The sequence below is a fragment of the Equus asinus genome, chromosome X, assembly GCF_041296235.1.
Source record: "Equus asinus isolate D_3611 breed Donkey chromosome X, EquAss-T2T_v2, whole genome shotgun sequence".
Lineage (NCBI taxonomy): Eukaryota > Metazoa > Chordata > Mammalia > Perissodactyla > Equidae > Equus > Equus asinus.
In genome coordinates this window covers 57,300,535-57,323,481 of record NC_091820.1, presented here as the reverse complement: position 1 = coordinate 57,323,481, position 22,947 = coordinate 57,300,535, and the positions used below count along the sequence as shown (strand labels likewise).

The window sequence follows — 22,947 nt, the reverse complement described above, 5'->3', positions numbered from 1 at the left end:
TCAAAGTTCCAATGACATTTTTCACAGAAATAGAACCAAGAATCCTAAAATTTATATGTAACAACAAAAGAACCTGGATAGCCAAAGCAATCCTGAGAAAAAAGAACAAAGCTGGAGGCAGCATCACACTCTCTCATTTCAAAATATACTACAAAGCTATAGTAACCAAAACAGCATGGTACTGGCACAAAAACAGACACATAGATGAATGGAACAGAATCGAGATCCCAGACATAAACCCACACATCTATGGACAGCTAATTTTCAACAAGGGAGCCAAGAACATACAATGGAGAAAGGAAAGTCTCCTCAATAAATGGTGTTGGGAAAACTGGACAGCCACATGCAAAAGAATGACAGTACACCATTATCTTACACCATACACAAAAATTAACTCAAAATTGATTAAAGACCTCAATGTAAGACCTGAAACCACAAAAATTCCAGAAGAAAACATAGGCAGCACACTCTTGAACATTAGTCTTAGCAGCATATTTTTCAAGTATCATTTCTGACCAGACAAGGGAAACAGTAGAAAAATAAACAAATGGGGCTACATCAAACTAAAAAGCTTCTGCACAGCAAAGGAAACCATCAACAAAATGAAAAGACAACCGGGGCTGGCCCCGTGGCCGAGTGGTTAAGTTCGCGCGCTCCGCTGCAGGCAGCCCAGTGTTTCGTTGGTTCGAATCCTGGGCGCGGACATGGCACTGCTCATCAGACCACGCTGGGGCAGCGTCCCACATGCCACAACTAGAAGGACCCACAACGAAGAATATACAACTATGTACCGGGGGGCTTTGGGGAGAAAAAGGAAATAATAAAATTTAAAAAAAAAAAATGAAAAGACAACCTAACAATTGGGAGAAGATATTTGCAAACCATACATCCGATAAGGGGTTATTATCCAAAATATAAAGAGAACTCATATATCTCAACAACAACAAAACTAACAACCCAATTAAAAATTGGGCAAAAGATCTGAACAGACATTTTTCCAAAGAAGATACACTGACGACCAATAGGCATATGAAAAGATGTTGAACATCACTAATTATCAGGGAAATGCAAATCAAAACTACAATGAGATATCACCTTAGGCCCATCAGAATGGCTATAATTAACAAGACAAGAAATAACAAATGTTGGAGAGGATGTGGAGAAAAGGGGACCCTCATACACTGCTGGTGGGAATGCAAACTGGTGCAGCCACTATGGAAAACAGTATGGAGATTCTTCAAAAATTAAGACAAGAACTACCATACCATCCAGTTATCCCACTGCTGGGTATTTATCCAAAGAACATGAAAACATGAATGCGTAAAGACATATGCACCCCTACGTTCATCTCAGCATTATTCACAAGAGCTAAGACTTGGAAGCAACCTAGGTGCCCATCAAGGGACGAATGGATAAAGAAGATGTGGTATTTATACACAATGGAATACTACTCAGCCATAAGAAATGATGAAATCCGGCCATTTGTGACAACGTGGATGGACCTTGAGGGTATTATGCTCAGTGAAATAACTCAAAGGGAGAAAGTGAAATACCATATGATCTCACTCATAAATAGAAGACAAAAACAACAACAAACAAACACATCGAGACAGAGATTGGATTGGTGGTTACGAGAGGGGAAGGGGGGGGAGGAGGGCGAAAAGGGTTGTTAGGCACATATGTGTGGTGATGGATGGTAATTAGTCTTTGGGTGGTGAACATGATGTAATCTACACAGGAATAGTAATATAATGATGTACATCTGAAGTTTATATAATGTTGTAGACAAGTGTTACCTCGATAAAAAAATATAAAAAATAAGTTTAATAGTCATGTATTTATCCTAATGCATATAGACTCTAATAATAACTAGAGGAAAAACTAGGGCATAAAATGTGTAATTTACTGAGTATTCAAGGCTGAATTAAAAAATTGGTTTAAAGAAAAATAATTCAGTATCTGTAAAGTGGATTGAACTACTCACGCCTGTTGTAGTTCAGGGGCTGTTGTGAGAAGATCTGCAATGAAGGTTAAAGAAGTGTTTTGAGCAGTGCTTCTGTAGTCCTGGCCAGGCTCAATGTCTTGACCTGGGTAGGGGGAACATGGGTGTGTTCACTTCGTGATCATTCATCAATGTGTGCACTTTTTGTTGTGTACTTTTGATGCGTGCACTTTTTGGTGTGTATGTTAATCGTCCATAAAAAGTTTATTTTTAAAAAAAGCATCTGATACATAGTATGCTCTCACTGGAGGGGAGATGAACACTTCGTATTTGGGGCATAAGTGAGTAGAAGGGTGGTGATGCCATTAAACATCCAAGGAAGCTGGGAGGCTGATATATAGAAAGTGGGTTTAGGGAAGGCAGGAGGCTGCAGAATTGTGATTTGGGGCATGTTTTCTTCTTTGGTCCCCGCCCCAGTAAGAAAGCCAGAGCGCCTTCTGAGAGTTGGTGCTGATGAGTAGCAGGCCAAGGCCAAGGCCAAGGGAGTAGAACCAGTCAAGACCTGATCATAAATGAGCATACATCCCAGAGGCTAAGCAGACAGGCTCGCACCCGGGACAGAGTGCTAGTTGGATGCTTCATGATCTTGGGTGGGTCATGGGCCTTTCTGAGCCCCATTTAGTTCCCACTTGGGTAGTGAAATATATGGACCTAATTGCTCTCTGAGGGTCCTCTCAGCTCAGACATTCAGAAAAGGATTATTCTATGCACTGAAATTAGTCAACAAGTGCGTTCTTGGAGGATCTGAGCACCCATTCTGTTCTAGGCATCGTTCTGGTCACAGGAGACACAAGCCCAGCCACTGCACTCAGGGGGCTTGCAGGCCTCGGTTTTTCCCACACACAGGGGAATAGACTAGCACCTGTGGAATACACTTGCCCCTGTGGATAGACTAGCACCAAGTTCCAGAGTAGAAGGGTCTCTAGAGACTGGCAAAAGGAAGGCTGGCCAGGGTTGGAAATGCACATGCCTTCGAAGGTCTGGAAGGGCAGGGAAATTTGTGAAGTAGGCTGGGAGAAGCTATAAGCAGTGGTGGAGAACTGGAGCATGCACACGGCCTGCCCCGCACCCCAGTCCCCAAGGCACTCAACCTCCAACCCAGGAAACCTCTCTGCTGGCCCAGCCCAACCTATCTGTAGTCCACAGGCTGCCAACAGCCTGCCAGTTTGCTTCCCACCCGCTGTGGTCTCCAAGTATTTTTGAGCCTATCCCCAACATATGTATATTTATGTATAAACAATATACATGTAATACTGTGCTAATCCATTTTATAAATGATAAAACATAAACACATATGGAAATTAAGATGCGAGAAAAATGAAGGTTACTAGGAAATCTAATCTTTTCTTCCTGCACCCCGGAGACCCTGCACCCACTTTGGAGGCCACAGGTCTAGTGACCCCCCCTCTGCCTCACAGCCAACTGATGGGAGAAGGCCAAAAGAAGGGGATAAACATATGTTGTTCTCTACTCTCTTTCAGGCCTTGTTTCCAGCGTTCTGCATGCCTTTGTCATTCATTCATTCAATAGATTTCACTGATTCTGTTATATCTAGGCTCTGTGCTGGGTGCTGGGGCACAGAGACATGAACAGGACATACACAAGGAGTTTACAATCCAGTCAGAGGAGACAGTCAATAGCCAAATATACAAATAACCACTGTAGGGATAGCTTGCAGGAAGTGCAATGAAGAAAATCAACACAGCGATATGACGACGAGTGATAGGAGTGGGTGTGAAGAACTAGCTGAGGTAAGTGGTCAGGAAAGGTCTTTCTGAGCTAAGAATTGGGGAAGACAAGAAGCCAGCAGAGGGAACAGAAAGTGCCAAGTCCATGAGGTGAGAAGGATCTTGATGCTTTTGAGAAATAGAAAGGAGGCCAGTGGGTCTAGGGTGGAGGAGGTGAGGAGGAAAGTAGTGGATTTTACTTTAAGTGCAATGGGAAACTACTAGAGAATTTTAAGCAAGGGAGTGACAAGATCTAATTTAAAAACTTTAAAGACCACCATGTCTGCTATGTGGACAATGGACTGGAGGGCGTTTGAGTAGAAATGGGGAAGTCAGAAGGCTATGGTACTGGTCTGGGTAAGTGATGGCAGATCCTGGTCTGTCATCACTTGCCCAGACCAGGATCAGGGCAATGGAAACAGCAAAAGCAGGCAGGCATCAGATATATTTAGACCTCGTACCAACCCTCCAATAAGGCCCTTGTAAGGCCGGTATTATCATCTCCATTGCACATAGGAGGAAAGTGAAGCCAAGGGAAGTTCAATAACTTGTCCAAGATCACACAGCTCGTGAGTGATGAAAGCAGAATTCACCCAGGTCTGCCTGGCTTCCTTCCCATCCTACTCCGAATTCTAATTAGGTTTCCTGCTCCAGGGAACCATTCACCAGGACAATACAGGGTCTTCCTGTTTCAGTCCTGAAAATCCCTGGGCATTCTAAACAAAGAAAAGGGGCTTGAAGACTATTTGACCCAGCAGTGAGCCAAAGGCACATAAGTGATTCAAACAGTCCATTCGTCCCATTTTCCCAAACATGCTGAGTTCCACCAGAGCTCTAAGTAAGGGAAAAACCATTTTTTCCTTTGGAGGGGGAGTGGACAGGAGGAGAGTGGTGATGGTATATTTAGAAATACAAAAATAAAAAGCTGCCAACTTGTGCCTTCAAGGAAAGCCCAGGGGCGCAGGCCAAGACAGGGGAAGTGACTTGCCAAATCCCTCACAGCCCCCAAAGTTATCCATGTGAAAAAGAGGGCAGAATTGTTCCTGCCAAAGACGTGAAGTCCTTTACAGAGCACTTTGTTAGCAAAGCCTAGCATCCCTGTCACTATGCAAAGCACGCTGGAATGTTGCCATGGTAACAGGCAGCTGGGCGCCTGAATCAGCTCAAGGCCTGCTTCAGCAGAGAGGCCCAAGCCTGTGGGGGCAGCTCCCAGAGGCAAGGGGCAGGGAGGGGGAAGTTGGTTTTGTGTATATTAATGAGGAAATCTGAGCTCCCTTCCAGGTTAGCAGGGTCCAAAGCCCGAGTCTTCAGGAAATATTTCCTACTGCCAGAAATGCCTGACTTCCACAAAACACAGCACCCCAGGTTGGCATGACCCGGCCCTTTCCTCTGGTTCTCTTCTGGTGGGTTTTTTCCCCCTTTCTTTTTTGAGTGGCTAAAGAAATGGGAGAAGATGGAAACATCCAACTGCTGTGAAACAAAACTCCCTTGTGTTACAAGCATAGGATGAAACCAAAGCCCAGAGTAGGAAAGTGACTGGCTGAAGGCTGCACAGCCTTGGTGGTGCCAGAGTCAGGGCACAGCTCCCCTGACTCCAGATGTAGTGTGAGTTTCACCATAGTCCACTTCTTTCTCTGGGAGCTTGGGAGGGAGAAAAGTGAATCAACACTGATGGAGTACCCTCTATGTACCGAACACTGTGCTGGATCCTTTTGCATTCCTCATAGCTCACCTGCACCACAAACCTGCAAGGGAGCTATTATTATCCTCATTTCACATGTTAGGAAACTGAAGCTCAGAGAGGTTAAGGAATGGGCTCAAGGTCACACAGCTAGACAGAGCTGGCATCAGACTTCAGACTGGTTTCTGCACCACATGGCCTCACACTTCTGACACCAAATGCATTTCTCCCTCCCGCACCAGATGAACAAGAGACACAACCGCAAGTGCTTCTAGATGCTGTCCCTACTCTGCCATTTATGGCACAAAAGTATTCTGCAGTAGATCAACAAGCTGCCACTCAGCAAAGACCAGCAGCCACGAGTGTCTCTCCGGCCTCAGTTTCTTCATCATTAAAGTGAGGACAACGGGAGTTTGGGGTTGCTAGAGGAATGAAATGAGAATGCATAGGAAGTGCATAGAGCAAGGTCTGATGAATAGTTAGCGCTCAATAAATGTTCGTACTGTTAAGATTCTTCCCTCTGGGGACCGGCTCAAATTCTGCCACCTCAACAGCTCTAGCTCTCATTTGAGGCAGTTCAGTGTTTTTCTCCAGCCATCCACTAAATTACCAGTTGCCAGCACTCAGAGTTGAATTCCTTCTGCCAGAGGAAGAGGAGAGCATCAAGAAAAGGTGATACTGAGCTAGTCCTCAAAGAATAAAGCAATGTTTGCCAGTAAAATGAGATTTGGAGAGAAGATATTCTAGGCAAAGAGGACATTTTGAGTGAGAGCATAAAGGTATGAAGATACCTGGTGTTAGGGGAGAAAAAGCCGTGATCTAGTACTGTCAGGTGGAAGAGGAGGTAGTTGGGACCAGACCATGGAGACCTTAAGTGTCAGGAGAAGGGGTATGGATTTTATCTTGAAGGTAACAAGGAGTCACGGAAGCTTTTAGGTCAGGGAGTGACCTGAACGTCAGCACAGGGGCTGCAAGGTGGAAGCCTGATTGCGGAGAGGCGGGAAGCCCAGTTGGAGGCTGTGGAAGCGGGCAAGGGAGAAGTGATGAGGGCTTGCCGTGAGAGGAGCGGAGGGGTGGAGAGAAGGAACAGACGGCAGTGGTGACGTGGGGATAGAACGAGTGGTGCCGGTTCTCCAGGTTAGGGAGCCCTGGGAGAGGAGTAGGTGCAGGGAGGAGGAGGAGACAGCTCAGCTTGGCCTCTGGGTGTCCCGTGCAGGAGGCGGTGGAGACACGCCATCTGGAGCTCAGAGGCCAGGCCTGGAGATAGAAATGGAGCAGTCATAGCTCTTGGGAGTATAGGAAGCCAAAGGGGAGATGAGAAGGTCCAGTTTGAGTGGGGAGAATGGGAAGAGAAGGAGACACTGACATTTAAGCTTTGTGTCTTGACTTTTTGTGTTTCTTCCTGGCTGTGCAGTGGCAGCCTTCCTGACGCATTAGTCCAACATTTATGAAGCTCCCTGACATGCAGACCAAGGAACTCCTACAACTCAGCAGACAAAGGCAGCGCAGGCTCTCATGCACAGGGCCTTAGCAACGCAGGCGGGCAGCTGGCACACTTGACAGGAGGATTTTCTGGAAGAGGGACTTGATAATCCCAACAGATCATAAAGAATTAAGGGGCAGGCAGAGAACACCTTTAAGTATTGGGAAGCTGTCAAGCCCATGGCGGCAGAAAAAAGTTTTTCCAAAATTCTGATTTTCATTTGAAAGTTCAAATTTTATCTTTGGTGACAAACACTGCCAGTTGTTTTCCCTGAAGTGACAGGCTCATTCTGTTAATTTTTGAGCAAATGTCTGTCAGGTACCCGAGTCTGAATAACCACAGTTTGTCTGTCAGTCGTTCTTTCAAGTAAAAGTGACGTTCTCTGAGAAAAGAGGCCTGCTGAGCTCACACCTCCAACAAGCCACAAGTGCTTTTCCTCGAGACAGCCGTCACCCTGCAGCGGGCAGCAGGAGTGTTTCCTGTGCTCTTCCTGCTCTGTCACACAGAATATTAGAAAGATCTGTACTCAAGGGCCAAGATTTATCAAATCGACAATTTGTACTGCTCTATCAAAGCCTTTCTTAAGTAAAACTGGCTTTTCTTCCCCCTGAGAGCATGGTGGTGAAGTCTACAATGACCACTAGTACAGGTTGGTGCCACTGCTTTGACTCACGCTAAGGTGCCAGAAGTCTTGCCCTCAGTGCAAACATCAATCTCATGAAAAAGGCAAATAATGTCCTAGTATTATCTTGAAAACAGCTATGACTTGGGTACCCCCTGAAAGGGTCTCAGTAACTCCTACGGATCTGCAGACCATACTTTGAGAATCGCTGCTTTAAAGATTTTTTTTTTCCTTTTTCTCCCCAAAGCCCCCTGGTACATAGTTGTATATTCTTAGTTGTGGGTCCTTCTAGTTGTGGCATGTGGGACGCTGCCCCAGCGTGGTTCGATGAGCAGTGCCATGTCCGCGCCCAGGATCTGAACCAACGAGACACTGGGCTGCCTGCAGTGGAGCATGCGAACTTAACCACTCGGCCACGGGGCCAGCCCCTGAGAATCGCTGCTTTAGAGAAATTCTTGCCCAAGTTCATAGGGGCAAGTTAAGGAAGGTTTATGGTAGCATTACCTGTGGTCATAGGGAGTTGGCAGGACCAAGAGGTCCAGTCTTAGAGGAATGGAGAAGTAAAATGTGGCTGATGCATGCCATGTCAGAAGTAGTAAGCTAGATGTGCATGTAGCAGCATGGATAGACCTCAAAAACAGTGTTGAGGGAAAAAAGAAATAAAATATGATGTGTGGATCAACACCATTTAAGTAAATTAAAGGCATATATATATACATAAATATATCTTCAAAGACACCTATATTTCCAACACACACACCAACCCACTAGGGAGGGGATGGGAATGGGGAATGGAGATGAAAGGGAAAAATAAAATAAGACCAAAAAAAATTTAAAGGACCTTGCATGGATAGATAACAGTGTGCAGAGCAGTATATTTAACTGTGCCCTTGAGTGCAAATAAGGACAGAGCGAATGGGAGGCAGAAAATAGTTTCTTCTTTCAAGAGCTCTGATGATGAAAAAAAGGGGGGATTGCTGGAGAGAGGTCCAGAAAGAAGTGGGCAGATATCTGCTTTTTGCCTCCTACCAGTCTACCCAACATGCACCAGCCTGGGTTACCACTGGCCTCCTGCTTTCTCAAGTTCACAGAATAAGGCCCAGAAATGTAGGGGAGGGCATGGAAGGAGCTCCCACTTACTGGCTCCTATTTTCTCTGGGAAGTAGATGAGATCATTGCCTAGAAGGAGGTGGTACTATGTAGTCGGAGCCTGAAGAGCTGGGGAACATGTGAAGCAGCTGTCATAGAGACTAGAGAGAAGTAAAGGTATATCTAGGCAGCACTAAAGGCCCAGCTGAAAACTGAGGGATGTTTGAGGTGGATGGGAAGAAAATTGCCTTGGTTTTTCATTCATTTATTCAGTCAATTAGTCAACCAATATTTATTGAGTGTCTATTATGTGCTAAGAGCCTTGCAAGGTACTTGCTATACCATAAGGAGTAAAACAGGCTTAGTCCCTATCCTCACGGATCTGCCAGTCATGTGTGTGTAGGGGGCATGTTAAGTAAGCACACAAAACCAAATATAATTTAACCATGGTAATTGTAAGGAAAGAAGGTGCAGGGTGCTGAGACAGTACACTGGTGAGGCTTGATGCGTCTGGGAGGCCTGTTGGTAACTAGAGATTTCCACCCTCATTTTCAACAGCTGCATAGTACCCCACCATAGGGACACTCCATAATTTACTCAGCCATCTCTTACTGTAGGGCATTTAGAACTTTTTCCATTTCTCTCCACATCAGAACCAACATTTTGTACATGCATCTTTGGGCACTCGTTTGATTATTTCCTTAGTATGCATTTCTAAACGTAGCATTGCCAGGTCAAAGGGTATACACATTTTTAAGGCTTCTGAAACATACCGCCAAACTGCCCTGCAGAAAGGTTGTACCAATTTACATGGGAAAAAGTCTGCTTTTAAAAAAAAAGGTTAATACTAGTGAGATCTAAGTGGTAAAAATTCTGTAAAGATTTTTTCTTTTCTATATTTTCTACATCTGAATTTCCCCCCATTCTCCACCTTCTAACCACTCTTATGTGTATGTATATTACTCATTTAAAATATTTTTTGAATAGTTAACGCATGCACATGGCAGAAATATTCAGCGTACAAAAAGGAGTTCTGAGAAGAGTGAGTCTCCCCCACCCCTAGCCCAGTTTCTCGGGCATCCTGCCACAGGCGTTCTGTGCAGATACAAGAAATCAGATGGTGGCACCATATTACACACGTTTTTGCATCTTACACTTTTCATTTAACACAAAGAGCCACCTCATTTTCTAAGGCTGCATAGTACTCTGTGGTTATTTAGCTACTTCCACTCTTTTCTCATTACAAAAAAACCCTGTGTACTACTTATTTAACAACAATAATAACAAAGGTGGAAAAGGAAGAAAATCACCATCTACTGAGATTAGAATCTGCCTGCACTTGTTCAAGTAACATGCTGGGTGATAGGAACAAAAAAATGAGAAATTTTTGTTAGAGTTTCCAGAAAAAAAGCAGATTTTTTTAGTCTCAAGGTTTGGAACACTCATGCTTTTATTAAGCAATTGATTTCATTTTTATTTTTCTGAGGAAGATTCTCCCTGAGCTAACATCTGTTGCCAGTCTTCCTCTATATTGTATGTGGGTCGCCACCGCAGCATGGCCGCCAATGAGTGGTGTAGGTCCACGCCTGGGAACAGAACCCGGGCCACTGAAGTGGAGAGTGCTGAATTTAACCCCTAAGCCACAGGGCCAGCCCCTCAACTGATTTGCTTTCATCTGTGAATCTTATAATTGACCATGCCTCTCCTTTATGTTACCTCCATGAATGCTTACAACCAAATTCTGAGATACATTTTTCAAGAAGGGACTTCCTGACATTTACTTTCTGTTACGACTTCTTCACCAGTTACTTTTGCTTTTCCCTTGCCTCGTCTTTCTCTCGTACTCTAATTTAGGCTCTCTCCAAGTACTGGGTGCAGCTTTGTAAGACACCTTAAATGCTTTTAAGAATAAATCAAGGTACAAATAATTTCTTACAAAAATTGAGCTAAATGCTTGGGTCTCTCTCTGACGTAACCTTCAAGAGGGATAGGCAACACGCAAGCAGGAGATGCCTCGAGAAAACAACAAAAACCTAACTGGAGGTCAATCGATTTCTGGGCTACATGCGTCAAAGCTGAGGTCTTCAGTTTCCAAACGTGCAAAGCAATTTAGCGCTCGAGTTCCCATGGCAACTGTGCCGGCTGCCAGGGGAAGATGCAGGAGCCCGGCCTGGCGGTTGCTGGGGGAGCTCTGGCTTCTGGCCGTATGGCTTCACTCAGGCCAGACTTTACATGCTCGGAGACTTTCCATTAACCAGAGCACTGGATTTGGATCTAATTGAAAAATGTAGTTGCTGAGGAGAGGTGAAAAGCATACACTGGAGATGAGGTGAGAGCAACGTAGCCCTGCAGTACTTGAAGTGAGTTCTGACTTTTCTTTCCCTCCCTCTCTCCCCGCTGCTAAGAAGCAGGTTAGGAAGCAAGAGACAGAACATCAGTGGGAGGGATCCACACCAAACTCTCCTTTCTTAAAGGGGCTGAAAGAGTGAGTAGCTGGGGTATAGACCAGGGAAGGGGTGACCTCATTGGCATATTTAGAGCTTCAGCCTAATTGATTGCCTCGCTCTCCACTGAAGAAAGGTTGTGTTAACCGCAGGGGGAGGGGCTGCATGGGCTGGAAAAGGGACGAAGAACTAGAATGGGGCAAGGTCGGAACGTCCCCCCCACCACGAGGGGAGAATACAGATGAGCATTCATGTGCTCTGGGAGGAGTGAAGCCTTTCCAAGCATAAAGAATCACAAAAGGAAATGGCAACATATTTGGCAGCATCATTAAAAAACATGTTAGCACATCCCAAAGCACAATGACCAAAAATCACAGACAAAACAGAAAAGCAGGAAATAAAAAGATATTTGCAGCACAGGACAGAAAAAGATTAATATTTTTATTATATAAAGAGCTTTGAGTAATAAGTTCTTTATCAATAAGTAAAAAGACACACGTTTTACTTTTATAATCAGAAAAACCAACTCTGTTTAGGAAAAGAGGAGACTAGAAGAACATGTCATTTTCTGAAAGAACAGTTATTAAGAATCACAGAATGTGGATCAGCTCAGACAACTGCAAAAGTTGCTGAGGAAAGAGAGAGTTTGAAAACGTCCTGCTTATTGCACTGGGGAGATGGGAATGGGGGGTCTCCTAAAGCTTATCGTACCCAACTAAAAGCAAGCGATTTAGAACAACCTATCAAAATGGTACTGGAACCTGTCATTGACACGTGCAAGCAAGAGGGCTCTGCTTCCCATACAGAGTAGAGGGAGGGGTACAGCAGAGAACGTGTTGCAGCCTCTCCTTGGGAAGAGGGCTATGGTGTATCCCCAGCACCTAGAGTAGACCTGGCCCAGAGTAAGAGGGTGCTCCATGAGGCCTTGCTGAAGAGTCTGTGAGGGTCTCTTTGCAATGACCAAGTCCTTAGGTGGAGTCCCTGCTCCAAGGTAGCCTTCAAGGGACTCACCCAGGGAAGCAAACCTGTTCTGTGTTTCTGTAGATGTCAGATCTATTCACTTCTCCCACAAACTTTGCTTGAAACCTCTTACGTGCTTGGCATGAGATGGGGGTGGAGGAGTGGACCCCCAAATGAGGAGCTTATTACAAAGAGTTCCCAGTCTATTGGAGGAAATAATACAGAACTTGTGAAAGATAGAAGCAACTTTTGAGATGAGCTTTGAAGCTTGAGTAGGAGTTCAGTAGGCAGAGATGTCGTCTGGTGGAGGGGGCATGAGAATTGGGAGTGAAGGCAAAGACATGCCAGTGGGTGAGATGATCTCTCAGGCCCTTTTCAGCTCTGCCAGTCTATGATTCTGAACTTCAGCCTCATCCTAAGCAATAATACCTCCATATTATTTGATAGGGTGGTCATACTTTTCTCTAATGTATAGAAAAATAAATACATGAGCATTCAAACAAAAAGAAAAGTTCACCTGTACCTCTTGAAGGCATTTCAGTTAATGCCAGTGGTGGTGGTTCCGTGTTTTGGAAAATTGTGCCAAAGGTAATAAGGAGCCACTGAAGGCTCTATCTCCAGAATTTGGAAGATTGGAGGGGGAGAAAATAAGGGCAGGCAAACCAGTCAGGAGGCTATCACAAGAATCCAGTGAGAGGGGATGGGGCCCTCAACTCAAAAGAAATGGCCCAGAGGCCTGCAGTGTGTGGGGAGAAGTGATTGACTAAAGAACAGGTTCTTAATTCCCGGTTTGCGGCACTCAAATCCTAACGAGGCAGGGCTCACATTCAATTCTGGCCATTATGTTCTTCTCAACATTGAGGGGTATTGTTTTCCATTTCCCTTCCCCAATTTGGGACACATTGTTATGAGTATTTAAACAAGGTGCCAACCTGACTGGGCAATGGCAGGAAATGTTTCCCCACAGGAAATGCTTGCATCAGACCCCTGCTGCCTCTTGCAAGTGGAAATCAAGCCTCCTCCCACAGGGGACACAGGGCCAGACCACAGCAGCACCTTCAACAGGTGTTAATAAGAGAGAAAATTCTCCTTTTTTGGGTAGCAGCCCAGGAATGGAGCAGAGGGGTTCGGGGAGCAAGCCAGTGACAAGTCCCAGCTCTGTGGCCTGATCAGCCTGGAGGGAAAGCCGGGAGAGACGCCTCCACCTACCTTTTCCATTTGCAACCTGGGGGGGAGCCTTCCGTCGTCACACACAGGAAAATGACAAGTTTGGAAACCACCAGGGCCATCAGCCCAAGTCGGAGAGGCAGGTGAGAGTGTCCCGTGCTCCTGGAGGAACGGGAAAGGGACACAGGGGAAGGTGGACCAGGAGGGGCAGGGGTGGGGAGGACTGGGGAGTAGCCAGCTCCGTCTCATCCCGCACCCCCAAGTCCACCTCCTTCAGTTGAGACCCCCAGCCTTGTTCTAGAAATCATGTGGCCTCCCAGGCAACTCCCAGGGCAGCTGGCTTGGAGGCCTCCTGGAACTTCTGTGACCTAACTGAAACATGCTTCTCTCCCCTCAACTCTCCAAGTCTTTCAGCGCCTGACCTTTTACACAAGCAAGCTTGCCCTCATCCCTACTTGGTGCCAGGCACTAGGGACCCAGATGGGGAACTGGGCATCCAGTCAGGCATGCCTCAGAGGCTCTGGGGGTAACTTTCTCAGAGGATGACAGGCATGCATGTTGCTCCTATGAAGGCAGGGGCCTGGTTGGGCTCAGCCACTGCTCAGAGCCTGGCCCAGTGTGGGCATGTAATATATTTGTTCAATTTGTTGAAGGAATTCTAAACAACAAGAGAAAACAAGATCCATGTTGGCCAAACTTCCTTTCCAAGCAAGAGAGTCAAGGGCTTTCTGTCTGACTTTTTTCAAGCTGCTGAGGTAAAGACTGTATTGAGCTCAGTGGGAACCAAGAGGGGGCTCTGCCTGGAGGTATCTGGGAAGGCTTCCAGAGAAGGTGTCACTGAGGCAAGTTCTGAGGAATAAATGAGGTTTTCTAAGGTGGAAATGAACACTGTGGCTAGGCGTAGGGAACAGTAGCATGACCAAAGGTGTGTGTAGTTGGAGGACCTTGCTGGAAGCAGGTGGTAAGAGGTGAGGCTGGGGAGGTTGCCTGGTCCCATCCTATGAAGGGCCTTGAATTCCAGCTGGAGGAACAGATTAGGAAAGCATTGTAGAGAAGGAAATCTTAATTAATATTGACTTGGCAGTGATGTGGGAGAAGCAAGAGAGAGGAAGGTCAAGTAGAGGGTGATCACGTGGCACGGCAGTGTCTGGGATGTGTGGTGGTTGGGAGACAAGTAGGGAGGGCGGAGTGGGAAAGGTTGGTGGTGAAGTGGGGAAATAGGTTCTCTCATATATTACTGTAAATTGGCACAGCCATCTTAAAGAGCAGCTTTGCAATACGTACACGTACCCCTCGACCCAGCAATCTGATTTCTAGGGGCATACAGTTGAAAATTTCTATGTGTGTGGGGAAATATGCACAAGAATGTTCATTGCAGCTTAGATGGTAATGGTAAAAAAAGAAAGAAACAACCTAAGTTTCTATCAGCAAGGGATCAGAGAAATAGATTTTATTATTCATATGATGGTATACCACGTAGTAGTTAACGTGAATAACCTACATCTACATGTATAAAAGGAATAGAGACCAAAAACATAACGCTGAGTGAAAAAAGCAAATTTTAGACTATTTCACATGGAATATCACTTATCACAAATTTTAAATGTACAAAAACTAATACGACGCACCATATATGGACACATAAACTTGGTTTAGATTCACATCATGGTCAAGTCAACGAGGTATGGGACTGGGTAGCACCGCGCAGGGACTTCAAGGGTATCCCTAATGCGTTATTTTGCTAGAAAAAAATCTCAGGCAAATGACGCAAATGTTAACACTCGTTGATTTGGGGTGGAGGGTACATGAGCATTTGCTACATTATCCTCTGCCTTTTTTTTAGCATTTCTTTTAAGTAAAAAAGAAAAAAGGAAAGGAAGGGAGGGATGAAAGAGACAGAGCTGGTCACTACCACATCTAGCAACCAGAAGCCTACAGACCCATACTGAAGGACCCCCCAGCCACAATCAGAAAAATAACCCCACAGCTCCTAATAAATGCCACATCACAGAGCCTGGGCTCAGCCACCCTTGCCCATACCCCAGCTTCACTGGCCTTTGGTGAGAAAACAATAAATAAATAGTGCACAAAAGCGACCCAAGTTGGAAAACAATGATACAGAGCTTCTGCCAGGCCCGGACGCAAAGGCACTTGGAGAGCGAAAATTACACATATGTTCCCCACATGAGAAACAGTTCACCCCTGCAGGGTGTCCAAGCGCCACAGCCAAAGTGTCAGGTCCAACCTTTGCCAGGGGCCAGGAGGGGGCCTTCCGGAGGGGAGCGAGAGGAGGGGGGGCTTTCAGGGCATCGGAGCAAGAGAGAAGGATGGTGAAATCAAAGGGAAGATAATCTCGCCAGAACTAGAATGTAGCTCCAGGAGGATTTGTTTGTGTCGGTTTTGTTCACCGCTGTGTCCCCCAGTGCCTAGAACAGTGCTCAGCACATGGTAGATGCTCACTAACCACGTGCTGAGCCAGTGACAGGGAGCAGGGGGTGGCAGGGAGGAGCCTTGAATGCCCCCAGCTCTCTGTCAGCTTGATTGTTCAAGTGACCAGATTTCAGATGTGCCAAGGCAGGCATTCACAGTGTTTCTAGTGAATCTATCCTGCTGCCTGAGGCAGGAGCTGGGGACTGGGGTTGAGGCATCAGCAGAAGGAAGGGTGATGCAGCCATAGAGGAATGAGGCTCCAGGAAAAGTAAAGAGCCAGGAGGCTCAGGCAGGAAATGTCCCTGAAAAATGAAAATCTTCACGAGTAGAAATAGATATAGGGAGAGTGTTTTGGGAAGCAAAGCGGACACCAGAGAGAAGGAAGGGAGGAGGAGTCTCACTCCCCTGGGCACTGCTAGCTCATAAGGTGCCTTTGTGCAAATTTGAGCAAGGCGCCCCCTCCTGCTGGATGTACACTTTGGAGAGCTGCAACGACTTTGGGGGAATTAGGAAAAACTGGCCCCAGGACATAGGGCTTGGCTATTGGAGCTGGGGCTGGATTTCAGTCCCCACCCACTTGAGTGCCCTTGCTCAGAGCACAACTTGCAGAACTGTACGCAGCAGCCCTGACCCCCAGACCAGCATTCCGACAATGGGTTTCTTCCTAGTCTCCCATCATTCTGCAGCTCACTGCCGCCTGCTGTGGGCACTGCCACGACCCTGGCTGCCATCCCTGCTTTGCACCTCCTGCCAGTCCACCTTGCCCTGGATTATAGCAGGACCTGCCGTGGCGGGAAGGTCCATTGAGCCAGCAGACAAAAATCAGTTATTGGGTGAATTTTGAATACTATTCTACGTGCAGAGACTCTGTGTTCTCTTATCAGGAACATCTCAAATGCCTCAGTTAGGGAGGTACATGCTTCTCTACCCTCCTGACAGAGGTCAAGTCCAAGAAGCTAGAGGCCAGAAATAAGCTGCTGCACCCCCTGGTGTTGCCTAAAGGAAATGCTGACGACATTTCTCCTGTTACTCTGAGGGAGAAATAAAAGGCTTCCCCATGACCATCCGCTAGTAAGTCTTTGAGTCTGCCAAAACATCTGCAATGTAAACATTGGGGACAGAGCATCAGCACTCTCCCCAAGAGCCTGGTGGGAGCATGTTGCCTCTTCTCAAGCAAGAGAATAGAGCCTTCTAATTCTGAGAAAGTGGTGGCCATCAGATGGGAACTATCACTCTGCCCCTCCCACCAACAAAGTTATCTCCATCTGCTTTTCATGAGCTCCTTTCTCCCCAGGACGACAGGTCCTTCGTCGTTTCTCAGGGCTACCCCCGTCCACCCCTATGCTGGATGACATCCCATCCTATTAACTACCTTTCCTTGAACCTAAGTTTGGGAAAGTCACTTGATCTCTCTGTGCCTCTACTTCCTCATCTGTATTATGGGGAGAAAACAGTATCTACCTTATGGAGTTCTTATGAGGATTGAGTGAGATAATCACATAAAGTGCTTGGCTTAGTGCCTGCCATGTGCACTCAATAAATGTTGCCTATTATTATTATCATCATCATCTTGAGTGTGAAGGACACAGTTAAGGGCGATGAAGTGTTAATGGCGCTCAACCAGTCTGGACAGCCAGGTCTGGGTGGGATAGCTCCAAAACCAGGGTTTATTTCAGGATGGAGGTCCTACAAAGAAGGCTTCTGGCCCCTGCCAGGCTGGATCCTGGAGCCCTCAGGGTGCATTCTTCTGCATAGCAGAGTCACAACCCTTTCCTCCTGACACTTTTGGCTTCCCATCTTGCCTCCTCTTTGCCTGTTTTAGACTCGCTCCCCTGATCTGAACTGACTGGGCAACTCCAAGGGCCACTAGCCCTAGGAGCTGGCCTCAGGTACCATGTTGCACCAAGGCACGAGGCACCCCTTCTTCATGCCCAGCCCAGCACACTAGACCTCACAATGGTTGGGAGAAATCTACTAACGGTTCTCATCCTGAGTCACTTGAGGCTCCCTGGAACCCAATTTGGGGAGACAACTATTGAGCTAAAAAACTTGCAGTCAGGACCAGGCTCAATATAGGCAGAGAGGATTTGAGGAGCAAGAGAAAGACCTCAAAGTGTCTCCTGTCATTTAGTGGCTGTTGCCTAAAGTTCCACTGTTAGAATGCTTCATTCCACGGCCGTAGCCATCGCTCCCAGCGAGAGTGCAAAAGCCCTGAGGATGGGAACACAGTGAATCGGTCTCCAACGTCGATAGCTTCAGAGGAACAGTTTGCTGAGCCAAGTCTCTGCAAAAGTGAGAAACATAACAGGTGCCACCTCCCTTCTCCCCCTGCTCGGCCTGCCAACACCTACTGAGAAATGAAGACAAACACAAGTAAGGGAAGCACAATGGGGAGATCCCTTGGGGCAAGTATGAGGGCAACTAGGCTCCTGGATATGGTTTCAGGATGGTGGGCGAAAAGGACGGTGAAGTGAGGGCGGTGTGTGCGTAAGGGGGAGGGAACTAAGGGTGCAGCCATGTTTCAACTTTACCACCTTCAGGATGAACAACAGCTGTAGCATATGCACATCATACTCCACTTCAAATTAAACGAACCTGGGATTTCTTTTTTTAAGATTTTTATTTTTCCTTTTTCTCCCAAAGCCCCCTGGTACATAGTTGTGTATTTTTACTTGTGGGTCCTTTCAGCTGTGGCATTTGGGATGCCGCCTCAGCGTGGCTTGATGAGCAGTGCCACGTCTGCACCGGGAATTCAAACCGGTGAAACCCTGGGCCGCTGAAGCAGAGCGCGAGAACTTAACCACTCGGCCACGGGGCCAGCCCCAAACCTGGGATTTTAATCCCAGCTCTGCCACTTATTAGCTGTGTGACTTTGGAGAAGTCACTTGCCTCTCTGAACTTCAGTCTTCTCATCTATCTAGCCCTGATAACAATAATAAAACAACAAATTGGTAATGTTGTTTTGGGGCTTAAATGAGAAAAGATGTATGACAGAAACTAGCCCAGGGTCTGGCACAGGGGCAGTCACTTATCTGCTACGCCTGAATTTTGCCCTTGGGCCAGCAATAGGGGCTTTGCCAGCAATGTAAAGACACTGAGAAGCAGAAATACGGGGCAGAGGTGACCCCTGAACCCTCTTTCTGCAGTGTCTGTCCTTGAAATGTCCCCAGAGAAGAGAGCATAATCCTCAGCCCAGGATTTGGGAGCCAGAATCCAGATGGCATGGCCCATTTATCAGTGCCACCAGACTCTCGACTTTAATAAGCTTTCTTCATTTGTAACCACAGGAAGAGGAGGAAATGGGCCAGATTCCTTAGCGATAATGAGCACTGCCAGCTCACTTTTATATTGGCAAAGTGCATCGTGATCACTTGGATTAGTTCGTTCTCACATCAGCCCTCAGGAGGCACAAGAAGTACTTTTCTCTTTGTTTAAAGATGTGGGAATTGGGAAGCACAAGCTTTCTGCCATTTCCAACACTTGGCCTGGTCAAATCCCTTTTATAGATATATGAAGTTGCCTTATTGCTGTTAGAATTTTAGGGATGGCTTTTTAGGGTCTAGTGCCATTTGATACTTTTCCAGGAAGATAGGCTTCCTGGTGTTTTCTAAGAGACTCTGTCTTTTACCTAGATGGAGCTGTGGGCAGGCCTAGGAGCAAAGAAACTCCAAACCTTAAAAGGTTAGGAATGCAGGGCCCAGGGAGTTAGGGGAAATGAACCAATGAAAGCGCTTAGCAACATCCAAGGACCAATGGTGGGTGATCCCCTCTGTTACCAAGAGGCAGTCTTGATTTTCATTGGCTCCGAACATGAAACTGTCTCCCTGAACTAGGGGCAGGGGAGGAGGGGTCTGCAGCTCTGTAGAGGTGCTTATACCTGTCCGTGGAGGGGGCTTAAGAAAACTGGGGGAGCTTCCACTCAGACCTTTGGCATCAGTAAGTTCTCAGTCATATCAGAAAACCTAAAGCAGTTTTTAGCAGACTTTTGCCTTTGCCAGGTCTGCACAAATTCAAATTGTGCAGGCCATAGGCATGTGGCCTGTACACAATATGAAAAGACACACATGGTCACCTTAAAGCCCCGAGTGAAGGAAAAGCTATTTATATGTTGGGCTCTGCCTGTCCCAGGCCTGTCTCAGTCAGCAAGGATGGTCAAAGACCTTCTGCCCACTTAACCTGGCCCAGCTCTGGAATCAATGTGAACCCGGCCCTACAGGGCACTAAGGGTTCCCTCCTCAGCAAGTGGTATGAGTGCATACTGCAAATAGCGTGTGCTGCTCTGGGCACTCCATCTGAGGCTGGGAGTGAGCTGAGCCCCGGAGGCCTCAGAGGCCTCCCACCTCCCACTACCCCTGCACCCCTACCATGAGGGGCTGGTTTTTCTGACCAGCCATTGTGCATGGGGCCACTGTCCTTGGTTTCTCCAACAGCCCCACCCCACAAGGGACTTGGTACTCAGTCCGGAGCCTCAGCTGGCTGCTGGGGAGCCAGTTGGCAGGTCTGCCAGCCCCTCCCTTTCCTCAATGTTGGAATTCTGCTGAGACTCCGTGGCTTGTGTGCGCCAGTGGGATGGGTGACCAGATTCCCACCAAATGCCAAGTACTGCTATTGTACCCTGCTCCCCATGCTCCTCAGAGAGTGTCATCTCTACCAAATTTGCCTTGAGCTTTTCCCACACCCCTTAGACGTTGTATTCAGACTGCTTCTCAAACCCTGGCTGGGCTGTTCTTTAATTTTAGCACCTACTGTGTGCTAGAAGCTGGGAAGGTTGCTAGGTCTTATTTGTTCCTGGCCCCTCTGCCCAGCACCAGTTTGGACCCTGATGGTCCCATACCCCAATGTGAGAGCTTCCAGAATGCTTACAGCCAGGGCCACATCAGTTAGGAAATTTCCATGAGACACTCTCTTTATGCAATCTCTAGAGTTTTCTGGAGGTTCAAACCATGCTGGGGTGGGAAGGGCACCCTGACAAGGATACTGGTTGACGCTCATGCTGAGGAGGGCTTGAGTTCTTGTTTAGGGAGCAGCATCTTCCCTTCCACTGAATTGGAGGAAGAGTTCCAAAACTAGGAGGAATCTGAATTCAGCCCCCTGTCCTAAATCCCAGTCTCTGGTTGTGTCAGGTGAGCCCGAAGTATGTGAGAATCCAAAAAGCCACAGTGTCCTCCACCGCTACCATATTGGCCCTGGAAATCGGCTTCTGTTGCTTCTTTGGGTTTCTGATTTGCACTCACGTCCCCCACTGTGCCAGTAGCTCCGCCTTGAGTTCCAGTCTCCTGGGCCTAAGATTGACCTGTGTCCCCTCAGCTCCACGTTCTCTTCCATTATCACAGCACTGGCCGTGCCCCTCTAGAACTGGCTCCCCACCACCCTCCCAATTAGCCTGGTAGCTCCTCAAGGATAGGGGTTGGGCCTCATTAGTCTCAGTAAGCCAGTGACCACATGCAGGGTATGTGATATAACGGAGGGCCTGATAAGTGTTGGCAGAACAAATGCATGCACTCAGCTTTGAGTGTAAACTGGTTTCCTCACAGCTTGGTCAGTTTATTTTGCACTTGCAGAATTTCTACTCCTTTCTGGAAAGATCCCACCTAAAACTTGGATGTCCATTTGCCTGGAGTGGGGGAAGGACAAGGGCTTAGGAACACAGGATCCAGGTGAGATGTAGAGTAAATATTTGCTAAAATAACCAACTGTGTATAGTGGCCCAAGAGGACAGGGACCACACTGGTCAAGAGGAGGCTTCAGGGAGTCTTGATGCACGGCAGCCCTGAGAAAAGGGGCCGCCAGCGTAAAGGGTGCTGAAATACACACAGGGGCATTGAAGAAGTTGTTTCTGAGGGAGAAAAGTGTAACAGAAAGAGTAGGGACTTGAGGCCAGAGTGGCAAGGGTCCACTTCCAGTCTGCCATGTGCTGGGTGACTGTAGGCAATTTCACAAGGAATTTTTCATTGCCTCAGTTTCCTCATGCGTAAAATGGGGATAGTAACATTATCTACTTCATTGAGTTAGCACAAAGATTAAAAATAATAAATAGAAACTACCTTGTAACACAGAACATTCTCCACAAATGGCATATATTAATAATATCATTAATAACATTTGCAAATCTACATGATTGATGCTGATGCACAAAGTTTAACCTGGTTAAACTTGCAGAGACCTCAAGCAGTGTCTTCAGAGTGGAATTATGTGTGTAGGCAGGTGATATTTTCTAGGAAATTCATTTTAGGATAGTAAACGAAGTGACAGTGAACTGGCTATTTATAAAGGGGTCGTAGGTCTGACAGGGTTGAGAACTGCGGGAGTAGGGAAATGCTTGTTCTGGTTGCGTGTGTGCATGCCCATCTCCCTCAAGTCAACTGTGGGCACCCCAGTGGCAGCACTGAGACCAACTCCCCTCTGTCCTCTGCCAAACCGCCCTGCCTACTTAGCCCAGGCCTGGCACAGAACAGACGCATTGAGGGGAGAGGGTAACCAGAGAATTCTGAACAGGAGCTACCTGGCTTGGGTCTGTCAGAGGCCTGAATCACATATCTACACCTGGTTCGTTCATTCATCCATTCATTTATTCAGTAAACCACCTACAATACACCAGGCACACAATAGGTCCACACCTTCAACCCAGGCCCAAGGCTCCCTGCTCATGCTACAAAGCCCTTGGCAGCTCCTTCTTTTGGCTCAAGGCTGTCTTCTTGGTCCAACACTCTGCTCAGCTTTGACTTTCTGCCTCTTCCCAAGAGTCTGCCTCTCAAATCCTCCCCCTTGGCTCCTCCCATTACTGCCTACAATTAGGTACAGTCCAGTTCCTAACCCCCCTCCAGCTCCAGGACACCCCACCCCAACCTAACACCCCAGGCTCCTACTGACCTGAAAAAGGGTTGGGAATGAGGACCAACTCACAGAGTGAGAAAACAGAGCAACTGAGCCCTGCTTTCGGGGAAGAAGTGGATGGCAGGCAGAGTAGGGCATGGAGAAACAGCGAGGGCAGGAAGTCAACTGGTGACAGTCTTCTCCTGGACCTCTACTGGGGGCGAACTGGACCTGCCAATCTCTCACAAGAGGCAGCACACTGGGCTGCCGGCCACCCCATCACCACATGAACTTAGAGACCAACGAATGGAGCTTCAGGCTTTTGTTTCAAAGACTAGCTCAATCTGCCTGACCCTGTGGTTTGAACACATTCTAGATGTTTTCCTGCTGAAATCATAGGGACCAGGGATTGGAGAGATTGGGAGGGGAGAGTGGAACGGCCAGTGGCAGGGCCTGAGGGCGTGGTTTCATCCATGATGCCTGCAGGGCCTTTGTCCCCAGGCAAGGCCTCCTGACTCTTCTAGTCTCC

General features: G+C 47.1%; 1 protein-coding gene and 1 long non-coding RNA gene across 8 annotated transcripts in view; one reads left to right on the top strand and one right to left on the bottom strand.

The window, feature by feature from the left end:
* The window catches only part of NHSL2 (NHS like 2), a 233,413-nt gene that overhangs the window by 92,658 nt on the left and 117,808 nt on the right, over positions 1-22,947 (bottom strand). The gene's annotated exons all lie outside the window — the stretch shown is intronic.
* LOC139042782 (uncharacterized) overlaps positions 7,950-22,947 on the top strand; it is a 38,632-nt gene continuing 23,634 nt past the window's right edge. For both annotated transcript variants that reach the window (XR_011499888.1, XR_011499887.1), the window contains exon 1: positions 7,950-13,318. This is a non-coding gene — a long non-coding RNA (uncharacterized lncRNA). The remainder of the gene's footprint in view (positions 13,319-22,947) is intronic.